General features: G+C 34.5%; 1 pseudogene; it reads left to right on the top strand.

The window, feature by feature from the left end:
• The window catches only part of LOC120073421, a 12,433-nt pseudogene extending 5,785 nt beyond the window's left edge, over positions 1 to 6,648 (top strand).
• The last annotated feature ends 7,573 nt before the right edge of the window (positions 6,649 to 14,221 follow it).

Here is a 14,221-nt window from a genome sequence, read left to right as displayed (position 1 = left end):
TGAATCTTTTCGTCGTTGTTTTCTTCATGGAATGACGTTGGCTTCAAGATTTTCATCCTTCCTTTACGTTGATCGCTTGTTGTCTTGAGACGATCAAAAGCAGATGCTGGAGGTTGATCTTTCTTTGATGTGGATATACTTAGCCTTTTGAAGGCTGAAGTTCGAGCAGAAGTAGTCATTGGATATTGGTCTTCTTCTCCTACCGTGGCCATACTCAATCTTTGAAAGACTGAAGATCGAGCACTTGAAAGCTTAATATGATCGAAGACAAAAGTTCTTTGCTTCAGTTCTTCTGAGTCTTTGACTTCTTCAGCAGTCACATGATTGTTGTCGACTTCCACTATACCGACAGTGTGACATGCAATAACTTCTGATACTTTCTCTGGATGATTATTGAGAAAGCTTCTTGGGAGAAATTCTGCCGAAGTTTCCAGCCGTTGGAATTGAGGGAAGTCTTTGTCTTCTTTCTTAGCAGGCTTAGGCTTCCGTGTCATCTTTTTGTCTTTCTTTTTATGAGTTTTGTTTCTTCTTCTATAGCTTCGATAGGAACGCAACTCTTTTTAGGTGGAGTTTGGTTGTCTTCTCTTTCGATGAGTCACTACTATCCACCCTTCGTTTTCATCTTCAACAAGCTCATCTTTCTTTTCGGAATTTGCTGTTTGAATCTCTTGTTGGAAACGAACAACTATAGGCTCGAATTCTCCAAACTGGATGGGACTTTGTCTTTGAGCATGGGACACAGACAGTATTGGAACATTTGAAGTCACCGCTACTGTAGTGTGATTTGTCTGAGCTACTTCATCCAAATCTAGCTCAATCTTCTTTTCACAAGCCAACTTCATAATTTGTTCCTTCAACACGAAGCACCTTTCAACTGGGTGACTAATGACCTGATGATACTTGCAGTAGTTAGAATCATCTATTTTTCCTTCTTGTTCCGGTCGCTTGCATTCTGGTAGCTGAATAAGTTGCTTCTCTAGTAGTTACTCCAACATATCTGCCACATCAGAGTCAGGGAATGGATAAACCTTCTCTTGTCATTTTTTAAGAGTTGGACGATGCTTCTCGCCCTCATTGTGCCTTCTTTCAAATTTTGTTTGTTTTTCTTTGGAGGAAAATTTTAGCGGGGTCACATGAACGACCATAGATTCTTTTGTGGCACTACTCACGATCTTTTCAGTGCTCTTGGCATCATTTTTGTATTTTCTCCCTTCAGAGACTAGGAAATCTTTAGTTCCCCTATTGGCAATGCTCAGCTCCATATTATGAGCACGTTTTGTCAGCTCCTCAAATGTACGAGGTTTTATCCCTTGTAGGATGTAGAGGAGTTCCCAGTGCATACCCTGCGTGGACATTTCCACAGAAGACAACTCGGTGAGTCGATCTTTGCAATCCAGACTCAGAGCTCTCCATCAATTGATGTAGTCGACGACTGGTTCCCCTTTTCGTTGTTTGGAGTTTGTCAGCTCCATCATGCTGACAGTGCGTCTGATGCTGTAGAAGCGATTCAAGAATTCTTTTTCAAGTTGCTCCTAGCTATCAATCTCCTCAGGCTCTAAGTCTGTGTACCAGTCAAAAGCGTTCCCTTTGAGGGTTTTGACGAACTGTTTGACCAGTAGATCTCCTCTTGTTCCCGCATTTTTGCATGTTTCTACGAAGTGGGTGATGTGTTGTTTTGGGTTGCCCTTTCCGTCGAATTATTGGAACTTTGGGGGTTGATATCCAGTAGGCATTCTCAGGTTGTCGATCCTCTGAGTGTATGGCTTGGAATACATGAAGAAGGTTTGGGCCGACCCTCCATATTGAGCTCTTATGGAGGTCATGATCATGTATTATAGTTGTTGGACTGACAAAGAGGCCACCGAGGCTGACTGTTGCGATTGGCTTTCTTGTAGCACGGTCTTCCCCTTCTCGATTTCTTTCATCGTGGGTGCTAGGCTTGATTGAGTAGTATCTCGAGCTTGTATCTGATCTCTTAAAGCAGCGATTTCATGATCTCGCTCCTCTACAGCCTTCATTAAGAGGTTTATCTTTACCTCAATCTCTGCCATGGTTGACTCAGTCGTTATGTCAGTCATCATGATAGACACTACATCAAGATGTGATTTTTTCTCTGATAGATCAGTAACAGAAGCATAGTTTTCAAACAAGGGATTTTCTCTGATGACGATCTCGCCTTTAGAAAATTCCATCAGCTGGCCCTAGATTTCCTCCGTGATGACAGAGCTTATGTAAGTGTTGCTTGCGACAGTAGCTTTGGATGCAACTTTCTTTGGTGTCATTTGGCTTGTTTGAATGCTGAGAAAGAGATGAGAGGTAAAGAGCTCCCATTGGGCGTGCCAATTTGTTCGCACGAGGTTTCCAGAGAAACGTATTTTGTGGAGTTGAACTTGAGTTGGTGTTGATGTTGGAGTTGATTTGATGCGATGTGGTTCGATCTCTAATATTTGATCCTCTGATTCTCTCTCAGTTGAGTGAATATGCTTGACTTGGAGAAGGAAAGCACCGAACGTTCTTGAAGTAAAAGTCTTGGAAGCTTGGAGTAGAAGTCTTGGAAGAGTATTTGTATCTTCAAAGGTCTTCTGCCTTATAGAAGTGCAGCTTCAGGAGTCTTGAAAGCTTGAAGTAAAAGTCTTGGAAGAGTATTTGTGTCTTCAAAGGTCTTCTGCCTTATAGGAGTGCAGCTTTAGGAGTCTTGAGAGTCCTCTGCTTGTTAATGAACTCTCTCTGGGTCTTCTAAGTGTAGAAAATGTTACCTTTACAAATGAAGAGAACTTCTCTATTTATAGAGTTCTCAGGTGGGCTTCGTGGGCTTGGTTGGTCCATGGGCCTAACCCTTGGGTCTAATTAGTTGGTTTTGGGCCTGATCTGGAATTCGAGTCCAATTCAACATTTTTTGTAGTTTGGACTTTAGGCCTAAATAATAATATCAAATTGAATTTGATCTCATCTGATTCATCCGCGTGACGTCATCGAAACTTGTCTTCAATTCAATTCGGGACATGTGTTAACTTCTAATTGGACCCAAAGTCAATGATTTAGAAATTCGTCGTTAATTTAACAAACAATGTGGTGACTTGTGATTGGTCCAAAATTTCTCATTCAACCATAACATAATAGACTCTATTGTTAATACTCTTATTAGGAATTACTTAGAATGGTAGCAACAACCACTTTTCAAATTTGCAAGAAAAGAATAATACGAAGTTCCAACCGAGGTAGAAGAAAATAAAAGATCAATATATCCTTAATGAACAACCGATCCTAACCAATAATATATACAGAACTATTAATGTACATATTGTACGATACAAAAGAAATTTGGGAGCAACCCAACTTCATTCATCTTTTGTGTGGTCAGATACCAACCAATATGAAAGTGTCATGTGATAATTTTTTTCAAAGAAAAAGTTCATTTTTTGAAAAAAATTTTATAAGGAAAAGGGGAGCATGGACTAAGTGTAGTCTAACTATACCTAATCATTGCCCTATTATAGTACATTCACTTATCATCGGTCATTACTATATGATAAGTTAGAACCTATTGGATTGACTTGAAAAAAATTATTTTTTTTAAAAAATATTTTTATTTAAACACTTTTGATAAAAATATATTAAAATATACTTGAAAAACTATTTTGAATTGTTACCAAACATTCTAATTTTTTTTTAAAATGACTTATTTTTTAAATTAAATATTTGAAAATGTATTCCAAATACATCCTTAATGTATTAATAATAGGACAATAATTACATACAACTTGACTACACTTAATCTATGCTTCCCTTTTCATTACATACTAAAAATAAATTTAAAATAATTATTTTTTAAAAAGAAAATTGTCACATGACCAATTGTAATTGAATATTTTTTGGACTGCATAAAAAACGAACTACACCCAAGTTTATTTTTTCCTAATAATACACCAATGACATACTTTATTTTTCTTTGCTGGGTATCATTTTTTCTAATTGAATTGTATTGTGTTGTATTATTAGCTTTTAGATGGGATGTCTATCTTTCATAACCTAAATATGTCTTCTATGACTCATATGAATGATGATATATTATTGTTATACCTAATTTGTTATATGCTGTTTTGTTTTTTGTTTTATGTTTTATGTCTTTGAAAGTTAAGGTTATAAATACGATTTCTAAAGTCTTATTGTCTTATGATGTAATTTTAAATATATTTTAAAAAACCAAACCAAAAATTGATATGGGAAAACAATAATTTTTTAAATTTTGTTTAAAATTTAAATATGGTTTTGCGGAAGGTTGGGAATTAACGGAATTCTCTAAAAAAAAAATTGTGTGGAAACAAGTATTGCTAAAAGAGAAAAGGGGGAAAATCAACCACTAAGGCCGTAACTATTCGTTTTTTAGACTATAATCACTTTGTTTTTGAAAAATAAGCTTATGATATTATTTCCACCTTCATATGTTTTTCTTTGTTATATACTTTTTACTAATGATTTAAAAAACAAAGCCAAATTTTGAAATTAAAAAAAATTAGATTTCAAAAAGTTGCTTTTATTTTTAGAATTTGACTATGAATTGAACAATTATACTTAAGAAATATACAAATTATTATTAGAAATGTGGATAAAATAGGTTTAATTTTAAAAAACATAAACAAAAAACCAAATGGTTATCAAACATGACCTTAATTTTTTGTTTTTGAAAATTAAGTTTTATTTTCTCTCATTTTCTTCCAACGGTTTGCATCTTTCTAATGTGCACAAGTTGAATTCTTAGCAAAATTCTAAAAATAAAAACGAGTTTTTAAAACTACTTTTTTTAGTTCCCAGATTTAGCTTGGTATTTGAAAACATGGATAAAAGTAGATAACAAAGCAAAAAATTTAGAGGTTGTAGAGGTATTTGTAAGTTTGCTTTTCAAAAGCTAAAAATAAAAATTAAGGTCCGATTTGATAACCATTTAATTTTTGATTTTGTGGTCTATAGACAATACTTCAATTTCCTAATTTCTTCCTTTATTATCTAATTTTTATCAATGGTTTAGAAAACTAAGCCAAATTTTGAAATCTAAAAAAAGTAGCTTTTGAAAACTTGTTTTTGTTTATGAGATTTGGTTAAAAATTCAACCATTATACTTAAGAAAGATGTAAATCATTGTAAGAAATGTGAAGGAAATAGACTTAATACTAAAAAAATAAAAACCAAAAAACGAATTGGTTACCAAATGAGACCTAAATGATTATCAAACAAGTCTAAGAGTGTTTAAAATGCATTTTTGAGTGTTTAATTTAAAAAATAAGTCATTTTGGAAAAAATTGAAGTATTTGGCAACCACTCAAAATAGCTTTTGAAACATATTTTCAACCATTTTTGTCAAAAGTATATAAATAAAAATGAATTTTTGGAAAATATTTTTTCTCAAATCAATCCAAATGGGTTTTCAAAGATCGTCATATTTTTGCAAAACACCAGCAATATTTGCAAAAATTGCAAATATTCTAATATTTTAGACGAGTTGGTAACGTTGGTTCTTGTTAAATTATTTCCCTCTTTTTACCTAAATTTTTGTATGCAGCTTGGTGATGTTTCGAAAAATATTTTAAAGTATTCTTCAAAAGCCGAAAGTTGGAAATATATGTAAACAGAAACATTTTGAAGCCATTTTTCTCATTAATTTTCTCCCTTAATAATAGACTGATAACCTAAATTTTATGTCTCCTAACTTAGGTTTTCTAAATGGAAGCTTAGATATGATTTGATTTTCACTTTGATTTACAGGATGCAGAAAAATCGTGAAAAATTCGCTCTGTGGTGGAAGAAATAGGAGGCAATGATTACAATTATCCATTTTTCGATCGACATAGCTTTGGAGAAATCAAATCACTCGTACCATTGGTGGTTAAAGCAATTGGTTCAACAATTACCTTATGAATATGATATCTTATTCTTTAATATCGTATTTACTAATCCAATTCTAAAGAAATTTCTACAATTTGATTGTTGCAGGAGTTGATTCAATTAGGTGTACAAACTTTAACGGTTCCTGGAAATCTTTCAATTGGATGTATCCCAACCTATCTCAAAATTTATTCAACTTCAATCCAATACTCTAAAAATGGTTGTTTGGATTGGCTGAATCAATACTCTAAGAATTGAATCGAATTCGAACTCGACATCCAAATGTCCAAGTCATATATGCAGATTATTACAATTCGGCCATGCATTTCTTCAATCATCCAAAAAATTTTGGTATGTATTTTGAGATCGTTTTGGACTTATTTAGAAACAAGAAAAAAAAAACATTACTAAATAGACATAGACATGTTTTTCAAATTTTCAAGAAAAAATCAATACAAAATGAATTTGGGATTCATTTGTTTCTAAGTGTTTGGTAATGTGTAATGCAGGATTGACAAATACTTGCAGGCTTGTTTGGTGGATACACATGAAACATTGAAGAAAGGTAGGACATATGGATTGGAAGCAAAAACAAAAACAATGTGTGAGGATCCTTCCAAGTATGCTAGTTGGGATGGTTTGCACTTAACAGAAGCAACATATAGGCTAATTGCCAATGCTTTATTACAAGGCCCATATACTCATCCTCAATTCACTGCTCTATGCATGCCACACAATCTTACAACTAACTTACTTCAATTGCATTAAACTTTATGTTTGTTTTGTCCTTCTCTTTTGCTTGTATGTGTGTGAAAGTTGTCCTAATTTTGAGGCCTCTAAGGCCACATTATTGTAATATTGGCTTGGTTAAATTTATTAAATTTTATACTTGGCAACCATATAAGTTTTCGTGCAATATTATGAAATTAGAGAATTAATTGCTTTTGTACACCTTGAGTTTTCTTACTTAATCAAAATGATATAAAAATTAAATCTAAAATCTCATGTATTTTGTGTGAAAAAAAAAGATAAGGAGATATTTACTGTACGTTAACAATCTTATGACTTATATTATAGCATTTCACAAGACAGTTATAAAAAAATGTAGAAAGAAGAAATAATCATAACACCGGAGATTGGTAGCCTAGCTCGGTGTAAATCACCTACGTCTGGGGGGTAGGATGCCTAGAAAAGATAACTTCACTAATATCAATGATAAGCAATTACAATGCAGTAGTTATCTGTAATAGATGCACAATTACAGAGACTCTTGTTCGGACTCCAAGACTAGCGTGTCATAACCGCTCCCGACCCGAGCAAAGATAATTTATTTTCACCGATCCAAGACTTATATGCAAATGTAGGAAAGTGGTAAGATCGTGGTTGAATCCATAGGGAGGCTGTTGAATTAACTTAGACCAGTTTATGAATTCCAAAAAAAGGGATTTTTTATGGTTCTTGATTTTGTTTATAAAGTAAATTAAAAATCCAACAAGGAGGAATAAATAAGAGTTAACACAGAAAAGGGTTGAATCAAATTGATGAAAAATTTTGGGATTAGTTTGTATGTTTTTTATTTTATATCATTAGATACTAGTTAATTTTTCCAATTATGTGAACCCCTCAACCTATTAGAAATTCTAATAGCCCAATTAGCCAGTTTTGATAAAAATTTTAATTAGCTCTAATTCAGTTTAACACTTTTTCTTCTCAGCGACATACAAGTTAAAACTCAATTGTCAAGACATACTACAAACTAGACAGACACATCTTATGACATGATTTATTTGGTAAGGATTATACTAGGGCATACTTGAATTTGACCAGAAACAGTGTAGACCCTAAACATGCGATCCTAATACATGCAACTTAATCAATCAATTATGCATAGGCTAGAATGATTTTGCATACAAGAAATTCAATAAATTAATTTGTCAGAAAAATTCATCAAAATTCTATTATTAATAAATCAAATCCACCCAAAGGGTTCACAACAATTGAATAGATTAAACTAGTAAATTTCAAGAATTAAGACATACAAACTATCCCAATAAAATTACCTAGCCTCTAAAAGGCATATTTGAATTATAATGATCAAAGAAAAGAGTCGAGGCTGACTATGGCGATGATTGATATGCAATTTGGCTTCAATAGCTCACAAAACTGAACTAAGCTCTCAAAATTCACTCAATTCGGAAGTATTTTTGCTTGAGGAATTCGATAGGAGGTTGCTTGTTTTCTCCCATATCGAATGTTGAACACCAACGCAATACTTATAAGTTGCATGCAATGTTGTGACACTGGTAAATAGGGTAGGAGAGCATTGGGTAGGCGTTGCAACGACTTGGTTGCGCCACACGTTGAATAATTATCCGTCAACCGTTGCATCATTGCCACACTTGGAAGGAGTGTTGCAACACTGAGTGTTCTGTTTTACATAGTTGAAGATTGAGTGTTGAGGTGCGTTGCAACGCTGACGATGACCCAACTCTGGAGCATCGTGACGCTCAACACTGCCCAGCACATGATGTTACTGCCTTCCAATGCTGAATGAGCATTGAACTAAGGCTTTTGAAGAGCATTGCAACGCTGAGTGTTCTACCAGAAACTCGCTACTCACTTCTTGACAACTCGATACTCACTGCTCGTTTACTCAGTGCTCAATGCTTGTTTACTTTGTAGAATTTTACTCGATGATACTCGACGGCTGACCATACTCGACGGTGATTTGGTAATTTCAATTCCTTTGAAGCCCAGATGCTTAAATCAACTCTGAATTGCTTCAAATTAACCTCGTTCGGCTCAAAATCGCCAATTCTATCTCATGATTGCTCGATATCTACAAAATAGAAAAATAAACACGTAAAATCCGATAACGAGCTAGAATTAAGCTAGGAATGATAACTCTTTTTGAAAGCGAACAAACACCCCCAACTTAAGACTTGATCATCTTGAGCAAGATTATAACACTAAGTCGTGGAAATTGATAAGATAATCGTTCACTCTATTCATCGAGTCCTTTCTTTAATCTCAACAGTATTAAGGGTCGCATCATATATCAAAAATCAAACAATCACTCAATTGAGACTTGTTATAAAAATTTATTTTTCAATCAAAGCCATGTATGAATTGAACACTAAGACAAGAAACTTTTTCGTAAATCGAAAAGTATCCAAAAAAGTTTTATCTTATTCTCATTTCATCTTCCCTTTACTCTGGCTCGGTCATCAGCTCGAGACATATTGTTATTGTATATCAAAGAGCACCACTATCTAGGAGTGCCCAATCATGCACACAAAACGAAGAAGGCATTATTTTACCTAGAGGAGTAGCTTTCACACTCAATCACCGGGACCTATCACTCTTTTCTCGCGGGCCCTAACTGGACACGATGGAGGTAGCTCTTTTTACCTCTATCCATGCACACACGCACAATTTTTTATTTTTGTTCTTTTGTTTTTTGTAGGCACACTAGTTATGCCTCATTTTTATATGCATTTCTCTCTCGCTCTCTATTTTTTTTTTCCAGAAGAGAAAAGCAACTAGTATAATTCTATTTTATTTATTTATTTTTCTCACACAAGGTTGCTATTTTTTCACTATCTAATTTTACTTTTAGGTACTAAAAATTGCTCTCAAGCCAATAGGGGGCCTTTCGATGTGACATCGAAAATCCAAGATGGATAATCCGTTTCTAAGACTTTAAAGGATTTAAAATAGAAAAAATTTCAACCTAGGTTCATTTTACATGGTTCTCATGATTTTTTTTAAAAAGCTTAAAATTGTGAAAATTACTCATTTTTAAGAAGAAGCAACCCATTGAGTGCATCATCAAATTGTCATTGAAAGGAAACAACAAACAGAGCAAACAAAAATTTTCAAGCATTCATCATGACATAAATTTTCAGATTTTCACTCAAATTATTAAATCACCCGAAGCATGCTTCGCCCACCCCTAACTAAAAAGCTATGCATTGTCCTCAATGTATATTCATGCTTTAACTCATGGTAAGGACAAAAATAAAAAGGGGCAAGAGGGAATAGAAAAAGTCGCTTGGATTTTTGGGCACAAGCATGAACATTTGACAACATTCCTTCAAGAGCTAGAATTGTGATTCTCCTAAGAAGAAAAGTAAATGAAGTCAGCCTCTCTTTAATTAAAGAGGAAAATAAAAGAAACAAAACAAAACAAAAGAGAATAAAGCAAAATAAATTCAAACTCCTGGTTGCCTCCAGGTAGTGCAACGTTTAACGTATTTTGCTCGACACTTAGTGATAGGGGCTCAAGTGATAGAAGGTGGAGTCAACTGTTAGAGTTAGAAAACATGCAACGGAAGAAAAATGGATCATTAAACATTCTAATTCTTTAATTTTGGCTCAAATTTAAGCATGCTCATGAAATACAAAGTGGGTTTCATGACATACATTTGAAGAACACTTTGAATCGCAATTCTCAGCTGCAATCTTCTTGAATTCAACATGTGAACCACCTCGAGGCCTTCCCTACTATTCTTTTGGTGCCTTGGATTGAGTTGTGGGACTCAAAATAAGCTTGGATTAAGATAATTTTATGGAGATGAAGACTAACTTTATGGTTTTTCACAGTTTTGAAGAACCAGATTTCTTCAGTATTTTTCCAGTCAAAATGCAACTCTTGCATGAAATTTTCCACTCATATCTCTCAGTATATATTGTATGATCATCATGCAAGAAGGAATACTGCATGTATTGCAACTCATGCTTGGATTTGACTGAAAATTGTGAAGTGGATTGTGTGTAAGCAAGTTGGAAATGGAAGTGGGAAAATCCCAACTTTTCCATTTCCAATCTTTTTCTTCTTTTTCTTTTAATTTGTAATTTCTCAAATTAAAACATAGTTTCAGTTTTTAATTCAATAATTAAAATTGAAATTGTATTTAATTTTACAAAAAATAATTTAAAATTAATTTTTCTAATAAAATTAATAATTAATAATTAATTAAATAATTTAATTATTCAACTAAATTAATATTAGATATTAAATTAATTTAACACTATTCCACCATCATGAATCCATATTCATGAATTTAATATTTAAATCATATTTAAATATTAATCGATTCTCCAGTTTCGTTTAATTCCAAAATTAAACGCGTAATTATATCTCATATAATTACTAATTCCCTTAATTCTAATTCGAACGTTTCAAATCAACTTATCATGCTACTCCAAGGCTAATCCATTTACGAGCTAGTAGGGGGACCTCGTGGACCTACAGATCATGGGCTCCAACGATCCGAGATTAATTGGCTAAATTCCCCCATTCGTTAACTAATGGGTCACTCCACTAAAGCCCATAGTTGCATTCTCCTCACTGTAGATATATTATGTCCATTTGATATAACCATGATTAGTAAGTTAACTCTTCACAGGTTGTTCGTAATAACGGATAGGTAAAATGTCTGTTTTACCCTCAAGATTACCTCTTGTTCCTTAAGTCCCACCGATCCTCTAATAAACAATTGATTTGTGATCCGATCAACAAATCAAGTCCCTCTCGGGCCAATGGGGCCTCTTATTCAAGACCTAGAGTCAGCACTTAAGGGAACAACCTCTCTACTATCCTTGAAGAGGGTAGGAGTGAATGGATTGCACTCTATGTCCCCAACTATCTATTCGATCTTACCCTTGAAATAGAGGTTTATTGAGCCGGCACTGTTGAGCCAACCCTCACCTATGCAAATCTATAGATCATTTTGGCTATTTACTCGAACCTGATCCACTTTTATGTCTCCACATAAAGTTCAAGTACTCATGTAATAGTCATGGATCTTTTAGTTTATTGGATTTATTTCTAAAATGAAATAAGCAATACATATTTTCAATAACAACTTATTGAATTTTCAGAATAAGTTTTATTGTTTACAAACCACAAGTTTTAGGACATGAAAACCAATATCAACATGAGTCTTGAGCAAACAACGTTGACTTCTCCTTCATTGAAAATTTTAAGGCGGTGCCCGTTTACTTTGAACTCCTTCCTCGTCTCTGTACTTCTAATCTCCATTGCACCATAAGGAAACAAGTTAATAACCTCAAAGGGACTAAGCCATTTAGATTTTAGTTTATCAAGCATAAGCAATAGCCTTGGATTGTAGAGCAACACTTCCTCTCTAACTTGAAATTCCTTCCTCAAGAGACCTTTATCATGTATTAATTTTGACTTTTCCTTGTACATTCTTGAGTTCTCATAGGCTTCCAAGCATAGTTCCTCCAATTCTTGTAGTTCCAATAATTTCTCCTTACCGGCTTGGGCTAAGTTCATATTACATTGCTTAACAACCCAATATTCTCTATGCTTAATTTTGATCGGTAGATTGCACACTTTGCCATAAACAAGCTTAAAGGGTGTTGTTCCAATAGGAGTTTTAAATGCAGTCCTATAGGCCCAAAGAGCATCGTCAAGACACGTGCTCCAATCTTTTTTGGTTGGATTGACAGTCTTTTCCAAGATACTTTTGACCGCACGATTAGAGATTTCAAGTTGTCCAATTGTTTTAGGGTGGTATGAAGTGGCAACTTGATGGTGAACTCCATACTTCCTAATGAGTACCCTGATCACTAATTATAGCTCGAGGTATGCCAAACCTAGAAAAGATGTTAGCTCTTAAGAAACTTAAAACCACAACAGTATTGTTAGTCTTGGTGGGGATTGTCTAACCCACTTCGAATCATAATCAACTGCCAAAAGAATATATAAGAAGCCATATGAAGAAGGAAAGGGGCCATGAAATCCATACCCCACATATAAAAAATTTCACACACCAAGATAGAATTTAATGGCATCTCATTTCTCCTAGACAAAGATCCTGATCTCTGTCATCTCTCACAAGACTTACAAAATGCAAAACAGTCAGCGAATAGAGAATTCCATATCAACCCAATATCCAAAACTTTTCTAGTAGTTCTCCTAGGACTAAAATGCCCACCACGTCCAACTCATGAAAAAATGCAAGCACAGACTCAAACTCCTCATCTGAGACACACCTTTTAATGATTTGATCAAAACAAATCTTCCAAAGGTATAGTGGATCCCAAAAAAATTACTTTGAATCACTCCTTAATTTGGCCTTCCTAGAACTAGGTTTGTCATAAGGGAACTTACCGGTAATCAGAAAATTAACCATGTTAGCATACCATGGAGTGGGTGTGGCAATCTGGAATAAGAACTCGTCTGAAAAATCCTCTTGTATAGGCAAAGGGTCCTCTTCTTGTACAATCCTGCTCAAATGGCCAACTACTAAGTTTTCTGCTCCCTTTCTGTCCTTAATAGTCAAATTGAATTCCTGAAGAAGGAGCATCTAACGCACTAGTCGGGGATTTGACTCCTTCTTAGTCGTCGGGTACCTGAGAGCAGAGTGACAAGTAAAGATAGTAACAGAAAAACCAAGAATGTAATAACGGAATTTATCTAAAGAAAAAAGATAGCCAGAAGTTCTTTCTCAGTCATGGTGTAATTAATCTGGGTAGAATTTAGGGTTCTTGATGCAAAACATATGACGCTACTCTTCTTATTGACCCATTTTCTTAGTACTGTTCCCACTACTAGATTGCTAGCATCGCACATGATCTTGAATGGTACGTCCCATCTTGAAGGTTGCAAAATCGGGGTAGTGGTCAGCTTCTCCTTTAAAGTGTCAAAGGCTTTCTGACACTTCCTGTCAAAATCAAATGGGACATCCTTCTGAAGCAATGTTGATAGTGGTAGTGCCAACTTCGAAAAGTCCTTGATAAAATGTTTGTAGAAACCTACACTATCAAGAAAAGAACGAATCTCTCTAACACATGTAGGATATGGGAGGTTAACAATAACATCTATCTTAGCTTTGTCTACCTCAATTCCCTTTTCAGAAACTAGATGTCCTAAAACAATCCCATGAGAAGCCATAAAATGACACTTTTCATAATTCAATACAAGGTTAGCTTTAATGCATCGTCTCAATACTAAGCTAAGATTATGCAAGAAATCCTCAAAAGACTCTCCGTAAACCGTAAAATCATCCATAAATTTCTCTATGCACTTTTCTTTAAAATCAGAAAATATACTCATCATACACCTTTCGAACGTATCTGAGGCATTGCAAAGCCTAAATGGAATCCTCCTGAAGGCATATGTATCGTAAGTGCAGGTGAAGGTGGTCTTTTCCTGGTTTTCTTGGGCAATGGGGATTTGGTAGAATCCAGAAAAGCCATCAAGAAAACAGAAAAATGATTTTCCGGTGAGCCGTTCCACCATTTGATCCAAAAAAGGTATAGGGAAGTGATCTTTCTTGGTTACCTTGTTGAGCTTTCGAAAATCGAT

This window comes from Benincasa hispida, chromosome 3 (assembly GCF_009727055.1).
Source record: "Benincasa hispida cultivar B227 chromosome 3, ASM972705v1, whole genome shotgun sequence".
Lineage (NCBI taxonomy): Eukaryota > Viridiplantae > Streptophyta > Magnoliopsida > Cucurbitales > Cucurbitaceae > Benincasa > Benincasa hispida.
This window is presented reverse-complemented; position numbering and strand designations above follow the sequence as displayed.